Source organism: Somniosus microcephalus, chromosome 5 (genome assembly GCF_052327205.1).
Source record: "Somniosus microcephalus isolate GS21.2 chromosome 5, FLI_Smic_1.0, whole genome shotgun sequence".
Lineage (NCBI taxonomy): Eukaryota > Metazoa > Chordata > Chondrichthyes > Squaliformes > Somniosidae > Somniosus > Somniosus microcephalus.
This window is the reverse complement of record NC_140991.1, coordinates 271099465-271110388: the sequence shown is the minus strand read 5'-3', so window position 1 is coordinate 271110388 and position 10924 is coordinate 271099465. Positions and strand designations below refer to the sequence as shown.

General features: G+C 45.1%; 1 long non-coding RNA gene across 1 annotated transcript; it reads left to right on the top strand.

Moving 5' to 3' along the window:
- Positions 1-7360: 7360 nt before the first annotated feature.
- Positions 7361-10585, top strand: LOC147117719 (uncharacterized). Its single transcript, XR_015078304.1, has 3 exons — positions 7361-7662; positions 8768-8812; positions 10144-10585. It is a non-coding gene; the product is annotated as an uncharacterized LOC147117719 (long non-coding RNA).
- The last annotated feature ends 339 nt before the right edge of the window (positions 10586-10924 follow it).

The following is a 10924-nucleotide window of genomic DNA, read 5'->3' as shown; positions in this document are numbered from 1 at the left end:
TATTTGTTGAGCTCCGGGGGGGTTTCGAGCAGGTTCACGTCTCTGGCCGCGGTGGAGCTGCCAAGAGCAGAGATGATGTAGTAGTACCTCGTGTCATCCGCGGTGATGTCCCGGAGTGCAAATTGAACCTTGGCCTGGGCAAACCAAGCGGCAGCCTGTCGTTCCCAAAACTCGGGTAATTTGATGGAAACGGCGTTCGTCGCCATTTCAGATGAGGTCTTTGGAATCGTCCAAAAGAGCAGCGGGGTCACCAATGTTGGGATCAATAGAAAACAACAGGCAGAGGCTTTTGTTTAAGCAAAGGCAAAATGTGTCTTTCTTTAATCACTCTCCACGCGGTCTCTGGGGCTCAGCCCCGTGCAGGGGCTATGACGGCATCACGCAACCAACGTCATGACGGCATCACGCTACCGATGCTCTTAAAGGGACACTGCGCCGATAACCCAACCCAGCATGTACATATCACAACATTGCTATACATAGTGAATTGTGTTTAGGTACATATAACAGCATTGGCTATACATTGTGTTATCCCTATGTGGTCTCCGCCACAATGGAAAGATATTGAAATAAAAGTAATAATAATGTGGAAAATACAAAGGGACAAGTTTTCTCCTGTCTCTGATACAGACAGTAGGCATGTGTAAAAAAAAATGGTGTGACGTCGGGAGAAAGCTTTAGTGGCAACAAAAACAACAACTTGCATTTATCTGACAGCTTTAATGTAGTAAAATATCCCACAGCGCTTCTCTGGAGCGTTATCAAAACAATATTTGACACCGAGCCACATAAGGAGATATTAGGACAGGTGACCAAAAGCTTGGTTAAAGAGGTAGGTTTAAGGAGTGTCTTATAGGAAGAGAGAGAGGTAGAGAGGCAGAGACATTTAGGAAGGGAATTCCAAAGCTTAAGGCCATGGCAGCTGAAGGCACGGTTACCAGTGGTGGAGCGATGAAAATCGGGGATGCACAAGAGGCCAGAATTGGAGGAACGCAGAGTTCTGAGCTTCCAACCACATATCTGCTCCATCATCAAGACCGTCTACTTCCACCTCTGTAACATCGTCCGTCACCACCCCTGCCTCAGCCCATCTGCTGCTGAAACCCTCATCCCTGCTTCTGTTACCTCCAGACTCGACTTCCAATGCGCTCTATACCACTCTTCCACCTTGCACCCTCTGTAAATTAGAGTTCCTCCAAAACCCTGCTGCTCTTATCCTAACTCGCACCAATTGACGTTCACCAATCACCGCTGTGCTCACTGACCTACATTGGCTCCCAGTCAGGCAGCACCTTGAATTTAAAATTCTCATTCTTGTTAACAAATCCCTTCCTATCCCTCCATGGTCTCACCCCTCCCTATATCTGTTGCCTCCTTCAGCCCTATAACCTTCCTTGATCTCAGCACATAAGAAGGAGGAGGGTCTCAGTGGAGCCTTAGAACAAGGAGGGGCTTAGCAACACATTAGAAAGAGGAGAGGCTGAGCAGCACATTGGAAAGAGGAGGGTCTGAGTGACTCAATCGGAGGAGGAGGAGGGTCTGAGTGACACATTGGGAGGTGTTAAGTCTGTGAGTTGTTCAAGTAATTAATACTCAGACTTAATCAGTAACAATAAAACAGGTCTTTACTGGTTGGAGGTAGGGACTACACTGAATACAAGATTACTGCACAGTGCTTATATACCGGTGTGTTCACCCCCGGTATTACGTCTACAGCAGCCTGAGAAAGTAGTACATCTCTTAAGGTGGAACAGGCTTAAGCTCTCTTAAGGTGGAACAGGTTACATACACAACAGGAGGAAGAGAGACTGAGTGACTCATTGGGAGGAGGAACTGAGTGACTCATTGGGAGGAGGAGGAGGGACTGAGTGACTCATTGGGAGGTGGAGGAGGGGCTGAGTGACTCATTGGGGAGGAGGAGGGGCTGAGTGACTCATTGGGAGGAGGAGGAGGGACTGAGTGACTCATTGGGAGGTGGAGGAGGGACTGAGTGACTCATGAGGAGGAGGGGCTGAGTGACTCATTGGGAGGAGGAGGAGGGACTGAGTGACTCATTGGGAGGAGGAGGAGGGACTGAGTGACTCATTGGGAGGAGGAGGAGGGACTGAGTGACTCATTGGGAGAAGGAGGAGGGACTGAGTGACTCATGAGGAGGAGGGGCTGAGTGACTCATTGGGAGGTGGAGGAGGGACTGAGTGACTCATGAGGAGGAGGGGCTGAGTGACTCATTGGGAGGAGGAGGAGGGACTGAGTGACTCATTGGGAGGAGGAGGAGGGACTGAGTGACTCATTGGGAGGAGGAGGAGGGACTGAGTGACTCATTGGGAGGAGGAGGAGGGACTGAGTGACTCTGGGAGAAGGAGGAGGGACTGAGTGACTCATTGGGAGGAGGAGGAGGGACTGAGTGACTCATTGGGAGGAGGAGGAGGGACTGAGTGACTCATTGGGAGGAGGAGGAGGGACTGAGTGACTCATTGGGAGGAGGAGGAGGGAATGAGTGACTCATTGGGAGGAGTGGGGGTTGATTGACTCATTGGGAGGAGGGGTTTGAGCTACACAACAGCGGGTATATGTAAGGTAAGTGTGAGGTGGTGCATTTTATTACGAAGAATGAGGCCATATACTGCTTGGGTAATAAGAGTCAAAATGGGGTAGAGAAGCAAAGGAATCTCAGGTTACAGATACACAAACCACTAAAAGTAATGACACATGTTAATAAGGCCATAAAAAAGCAAACAAAGCACTGGGGATTATTTCTAGAGGGATAAAATTGAAACGTAGGGAAGTCATTTTAAAATTGTGTAGAACCTTGGTTAGACATGTGGAGTACTGTGCACTGTTCTGCTCTTCATATTATGAAAGGGATATAGAGACATTGGGTAAGGTGCAAAAAAGATTTACAAGGATGATACCAGAACTGAGAGGTTATAATTATTAGGGAAACTGAACAGGCTGGAGCTTTTTATCTAGAAAAGAGAAGGTTGAGTGGTGACCTGATCGAGGTCTTTAAAATGATGAAGGGATTTGATAGGATAGGTATAGAGAACAGGTTTCCACTTATAGGGGATTCAAAAACTGGGGACCATAAATATAAGATTGTCACTAATAAATCCAATAGGGAATTCAGGAGAAACTTCTTTACCCGAAGAGTGGTCAGAATGTGGAACTCGCTACCACAAGGTGTAGTTGAGGCAAATATTTTAGATGCATTTTAGGGGAAGCGAGATAAGCACATGATGGAGAAAAGAGTAGAAGGGTATTCTGATAGGGTGAGATGAAGAGGGGTGGGAGGAGGCTTATGTGGAGCATAAATGCCGGAATAGACCAGTTGGGCCAAATGAGCATTTTCGTTCTGTAGACTTGTAACTCGATATAACCCATACCTTTTTGTACGCAGTGATATTAGCACAGCATGGAAACACATGGAGAAACCAACCCTACAGAAAACTTGCAACAAAAAAGGTAGATACTTGACTCTGAATGTGGAGCCGGAAAGAGCATTAATTCACCCTCCTGATCATCACACACAAACACAAACGGGCCCAGACCAAAACCTACCCCTGTGTGGGCAGCCGTGAAGCATTGAGTTCTTCAGGGTCACTGTTACATGGAACGTGTCCAGCTACTTTTTGAACTGTTATTAACAGCGAATCTGCACATAAGCCAGTAACTTGTTCCCAGTGTTGGTAACCTTCTGTGTATAAAAAAAAAAAAAAAAAAATTCCTTCTGATATCTAAACCTAGTCCTCTGCTGGCATAACGTATACTCACGACCCCTAATATTCCCTAACCTACCTAGTTCAAATAGTCTGTCCACACAGTCACAGGCCTGCAAATCAGGCCACATAGCACCCATTTTTCAGGCGCTACCCAAGCTCTTAAATCCTCAATGACGAGCAGGAAGTGCGTGAAAACTTCCACCCAGAAGTGCGCCGCCCGCCATATTGGGTAAGGACAGATAAACAAGGGGCGTCCTTTACCCACGCCTTAAGATTGCGTTGGACCCTTTGCAAATAAGGGGCCTAACCCCTGCTTGAGGTCCCCTAGGAAAGATTGGTTTGCCCTGAAAGAGACAGTCAGCACCATCGCTGGCTGCACACGGGGAAAGCAACCCTACAGAACACTTGCAACAAAAAAAGTAGATACTTGCCTCTGATTGTGGAGCTGGAAGGAGCATTAATTCACCCTCCCGATCGTTGCTCACCAGTAGGCCCAAACCAAAACCTACCCCTGTGTGGGCAACCTTGAAGCATTCAGCGTTCTTCTGGGTCACTGTTACATATGTAGTGCACATGCGGCATAAAACTTGCCCAATAATACTAGGCTCTGCCACCCAAAGCATTAGCAGCAATTAGTGCACCTCCAATCACATTGTAGACCCCTTTAATTCTGTAATGGTCACCATTCCCTACTATCTTCTGCCTTCAGGTCACTTAACTGTCCTACTTCATTACCCAGAAGAAGATTTAGCACTGAATCCTTCCTTGGACATGCAACATACTGATTAAGGAAACAGTCCTGGGTGCATTCAACGGACCCCCTCCCCATTTTAACCGCATTTACGCCAGTTAAGTGGCTCATTTGTTGTATAACAAGTGTTCAAGGATCATTACTTACAAGTGGATATGATTGAGCACCAGTTTATCATTATCACTGATGAAACCGCATCCTTCGAACTCGTGCAAATTTAAAATGACACATTCCTGTACCTTTGCAAGTGGCCGGTCAATTAAAATGTAAAACAGGGTATTTACCCGATTTTTTGAGTGACGATGAAAATACAGCCCAGATTGTGAAAAGTGCTGGAAAGTAGGATTGTTGAGTTTGGATGGGCTGGGAAAAGAAAGTGAACAAACATGTTCTAGGATAAAAACAGAAAATGCTGGAGAGGTGGGATGTTTAATTAACATATTTAAATTGGACTCCTACAGTGCGGTTGTGATTTGAAAGTTACTGCTGCAGCACGAGTTTCCCAGGGGTCGGGAAACTCGGCAGTGAAACGGAGGTGGGAGCTGCAGCTCCATAAGGTAATTGCCTTTTTCAGAACCCACCCAGCCTGCTCAACGAAGCCTTCGGCCTTCCCCAGCCACACTCACAAGCCTCATCCCCCTCCCTCAAGCCCCAATTGTCAACCACCCCATCGCTCTCCTGATCGCAGGGCACTCCCCGCTCCTGATCGCGGGCCTCTCCGTTAAGAATGGCATCCCTGCCTTGCCACACCCTCCCGCCTCCCCGGAAATATCGGGGCCAACATTTCAGGTCGATGACTTTTCATCAGAACTGAAAGAAATGAGGGATTTAATAGTTTATAAGCAAATGGAGAGCCAGGGAAAAATGGTGGGGAAGTGGTGTAGGTGGCAGGCGGACAGAAGAAAGGGAAAGGTTCTGTGACAGGGTGGAGGGCAGGAGTGATTAAATGACGCAAAGGATTCTCGGGTCTGGCCCATCTATACCTGACTGCCCTTGGGTATTGTTATTTGCTGAATGATCAATGTAAACAGTTTTTTTTATTAGTTGACTGGCCATTATGAGCACAATAGGTGACTCTTGCTAAACTCAAAACTAGCTTGCTAAGGACTATTGTGTTTGGACAAGACTAATTCTCAGATTGCGATCTCTATGGATGTTAAAACAATGGCTAATTTACAAGGTTATCCTGTGATAAGAATTGAACGCACTATTATTGCAAAAAGAAACCTGCATTATTTTGCAGCTAACTGCGCAACAGATTTAACTTTCGATGTGTGTTTCAGTCTTTTAGTGAAATTGGTAACATTCACAGCGCTGAGCACTAGACATGCGAAGATATTACGCTTGGATGAAGATAATAGTCAGAGATGTTTTTCTTGGACTAGAAACTGCACATAATGTGAGTGAACAGTAAGTGGTTTGCTACATGGGAATTCTATGCTTGGATCAGAATTCATGAGCCAGCTTGATTTTATTAGAAGCTGCTGTCTATCGACATACAACATGATTCTAGATTAGCAATGACTGCTCAGTCAAACTAGAAACCAGCAGTGGGTCATTTTTTGCCCGTATTGGATTAAGGCGCCTATCCCTTTCAAAACTTGTTGAGAGGTAGCGTATGTAATATAATTTTCCTTGCCTCTAGCAAGTTATCTCTTATTGTGATTACCTGGCAACTGTAGCTGCAACAAAGCAATAAAAGTATTTTTTTTCATTGATCTTATATTTATTGGTCTTTTGGTGTATTGAAGTTATGGGTAATGCGTCTGATCATTGTGGGGTGGGGGCATGTGAGGTGTGGGGAGAGGTCAGGGAAGTGCTTAGCCATGACGGTTCAACCTTTTCCTGCCCGTCATTTTCATATATTCGTAAGATCCCTAATAGTCTAATTCTGGGAGGACTGTCTTAGGTTTCTAATGATGCAGTGATCACGTATGTGTACATATAAGTATGTAAGTATAAGTATGTGTCTTTGTCAGTTCAGGAATGAGAAGCTGTAGCTTTGTCCTTCTGGGATTTAGTGTTGAAAATTCACAATAATGAGGGCTGCTCAATACTGATAGTCCTGTAGAGGAATAGAAGTGTTCCATGGTGAACTAATGGTGAGTATTTGCCCAGTTTCTAGAGGTGTAATGGAGATGGATGTGTTCATATTCCTCAGCCATCTAAGAAGGCTCAATTACTTCCTTTTGTAACTACACACAGTCAAACCTTGAATGCTCCTCCTAACTAAATATTATGTTCATGTTAACCACTACCTTGTGAAAGGTATCCATTATAAACTGGTTTAACACCTAATAACTGTGGAGAAATAATAGAACTAAAATCATCTGTGGTATCTAGAATGAGCAATCTATGAAGCTGGATGGTAAGGCCTGTTGAATATGCTATCTGCATGCTGTTGCTGCTTCTTTAGCTAATCAAGTCCTTTTCTCCTCTTGCTTTCTAACTCTTCAGTTATTTGCCGTAATTGGCCTCAGAAAGTTATCTTCTATTGCTAGGCTATTATTTCTGAAATGATCCAGTCCATTATTATTATGTTACCCAATTTCCTTCAGCCCACTATCCGTTGCCTCTGCCCTAAGCTCTGGAATGCCCTCCCTAAACCTCTCCACCTCCACCTCTCTCACCTCTTTTAAGGCATTCCTTAAAACCTACCTTTTTGACCAAGCTGTTGGTCACCTGTCCTAATATCTCCTTATGTGGCTTGGTGCGAAGCACCTTGGGGTTTTTTACTGTGTTAAAGGCCCTATATAAATACAAGTTGTTGTTGTTACCACAGGGCAAGCTCTCTCATCTTGATCAGTGAAATGAATCATACGAAGTAAAGAAATATAAGGGTACCTGTCACAGTCATCTCCTTCACCAATGTTTTCCAGCTTCCCCTCTCAAGATTTGCCTCTATTGACCTGTTGAGATCCCATCAACTGCACAACCAAGGAGTCAGTAGCCAAAGGTGGAATATGAGCATTCCCTAATTGATGACCTTTCTCTGATACAACAGCAATAACAACAACTACTTGTTGAAAAACTTAGAACTTCCATTTATATAACACCTTTCGTGACCCAGGATGTCCCACAGTACTTTACAGTCCATGAAGTACTTTTGAAGTCACTGTTGTGATATAGCCAAATGCAGTAAGCAATTTGCACACAGCAAGGTCCCACGAACAGCGATGAAATAATGAACAGGTAACTTGTTTTAGTGTTGTTGGTTGAGGGTTAATGTTGGCAAAATTCTGAAATAGATGTTTAAGGATACCTGGCAGAACTCCCCTGCTCTTCAAAATAGTGCCGTGGGATATTTTATATCCAGCTGAGAGGGCAGCTGGGGCTCGGTTTAACTTCTCATCCAAAAGACAGCACTTCTGACAGTGTCAGCCTGGATTATGAGCTCGTCTCTGGAGGGGGATCTGAACCCATGACCTTCTGACTTAGAGGTGAGAGTCCTGCCATAGAGCCAAGCCTGAACCCTTAAAGCCCACCTCTTTGACCAATGGTGTATTTACTGTAGAAACTGTCCCAAGGTACCTCACAGATCCACTGGGGAAAAAAGATGCCAAACCAAAGTAGAAGAGATTTAGGAGGGGTCATAGATGTGGGCTTAAAATAGGATTTTAATGGAGAGGTGGGAGCTGGAGAGGCAGAGGGGTTTTGGGAGGGAACTCCAGAGAGTGGGACCTAGGTAACTGAAGGCACCGTCATCAACACAGTGGGGGGAGAAGGTTGCAGAGAGACTAGAGTTAGAGGAACAAAGATTTTGTGGGTAGTTTGTGTGACTTACTACTGATACTGGCAATGCAAAATTCTGAAATAGATGTTTAAATGACTTGCCTTTCAAATGTCTACCCTTACATGTCATGTTTGAAAATTGCAATTCTAGGTCACCACGAGCAGTTTATTTTTGTTCTCAGCATGTGGGCTACACTGGCAAGGCCAGATTTATTGCCAATCCCTAGATACCCTCAAAGGGTGGTGCTGGACCTTTTCCTAGAGCCCCTTGCACTCCTTGTAGTCTTGGATTTCCCACAATGCTGTTCAGTAAAGAGTTCCAAAATTTTGTCCAAATGAGGATGAAGGAATGATGGCACTGGCCAGAATTTCCACAGGGGTTCTCCCCATCTGTCGCCATAATTATGGTAGGAGATCAGCAGAAACCCTAGAGAAAAGATGTAAATCGGTGGGGTTTCCACCAAAGGTGCAGTGGGAGATCAGGAGAACTTCTACCCCGATATGACCACGTCAGGATGGTATGTGACTTGGCGTTCCCATGCTGTTGCTGTTTTTGTCCTTCTAGGTGGTGAAGGTCGGAGGACTGGAAAATGCTGTTGAAATAAGCTTGGTGAGTTGCTGTGGTGCATCATGAAGGTATTACATACTGCAGCCACAGTGCCCCATTGGTGAAAGGGGATGGATATTGTGTTCAGAGGCAAGGGTGCCCATCAAGCAGAATGTGCTGTCATAGACAGTGTTGAACTTCTTGAGTGTTGTTGCAGCTGCATCCCAGCAAATGTTGTGCCTTGTAGATGTGGCAATGAGCAGTCATGAGGCAGAGTACTCAGCCTCTGACCTGCTCTGGTAGTCATGGTATTGTGATGGCTTTGTCAATGGTGTCCCCCCTAGACATTGATGGTGAGGGACCTGGCGACAGTGATGCTGTTGAAGGTCAGGGGGATGTGCTTGGGCATTTTATTATTGGATGTAGTTATTGGGAAGACTGAAGCCATTGTTTTCGGTCCCCACCACAAACTCCATTCCCTAGCCACTGACTCCATCCCTCTCCCTAACATCTGTCTGAGGCTGAACCACAATGATTGCAACCTTGGTGTCATATTTGACCCAGAAATGAGCTTCTGACCACACATCCATGGCATAACTAAGACCGCCTATTTCCACCTCCGTAATATCACCCATCTCTGCCCTTGCCTCAGCTCATCCACTGCTGAAACCCTCATCCATGCCTTTGTTACCTCTAGACTTGACTATTCCAACAGACTCCTGGCTGGCCTCCCACATTCTACCCTACATAAACTTGAGGTGATCCAAAACTCGGCTGCCTGTGTCCTAACTCGCACCAAGTCCCGCTCGTCCATCAACCCTGTGCTCACTGACCTACATTGGGCCCCGGTTCAGCAACACCTCGATTTCAAAATTCTTATCCTTGTTTTCAAATCCCTCCATGTCCTCACCCCTCCCTATCTCTGTAATCTCCTCCAGCCCCACAACCCCCCGAGGTATCTGCGCTCCTCTAATTCTGCCCTCTTGAGCATCCCTGATTATAATCGCTCAACCATTGGTGGCCGTGCCTTCTTTTGCCTAGGCCCTAAGCTCTGGAACTCCCTGCCTAAAACTCTCCGCTTCGCTACCTCTCAATCCTCCTTTAAGACACTCCTTAAAACCTACTTCATTGGCTGTAAAGAGCTTTGAGACATCCGGTGGTCGTGAAAGGCACTATATAAATGCAAGTCTTTCTTTCTTTTCTCTTTGACCAAGCGTTTGGTCATCTGCCCTAATTTCTCTTTGTATAGCTTGGTGTCAAATTTTTTGTCTTATAATACTCCTGTGAAGCACCTTGGGATGTTTTACTACGTTAAATGCGCTATATAAATACAAGTTGTTGTTGTTGTTGTTGTTGACATTAATGTGGCACCAATGTTATCTGTCACATATCAGTACAAACCTGGAAGTTGCCCAGATTCTGCTGTAGGCTGACATGAGCTGCGCCATTGCTAGATGAGTTGTGAATGGAACTGTCGAATCATCAGTGGACAGCCCCACTCCTGACCTTACGATAGAAGAAAAGTCGTTGAAGTCATGAAGCAGCTGAAGATGGTTGGACCAAAGACTCTTCCCTGAGGAGCTCTGGCAGTAATGTCCTGGGCCTACACACCTTCATAGTCACCACCTGTACTGTAGACTTTATTGGTAGCAGTTTTGTAGACATCAGGGGTTGTACCAAGTGATTAATTTGATTTTATCATTAATACTTTTTTCAACATGAACCATTCGCAGGACCAATGTTACTGCTGTCAAGATTGATCCCATAGTCAAAGTCAACCTTTACAGTTTCTCAATGTGCAGGAGCCACTTCAGATTTCCTTGTAATATGCAGTTCTAATAAAAGGTTATGATATTTATGATCTTTATTGTATCACTCCAGTCAGTGTTACCTTATGCTGTGATTGGGTTTTTGCCTGCTGATATACCTTGATGATATTTTGTTTGCATCCCTATCCAATTCCATCCTCGGATCATTTGTCACCATTTATTAAGACTACAGAGCAACATACTTGAGCCATTTTCAAGCCATAAAGTTTTTTAATTTACCAATGGATGGCTAGCATGATTCCTCCTCTAAAGAAGATCTTTGCGTTCCCTTGTTGTTGTATATCAGACTGACCAAGAAGTTCTCCGGTTCAATCCAGGTCATGTGAGTTGGGGCAGCAGTGGGAAT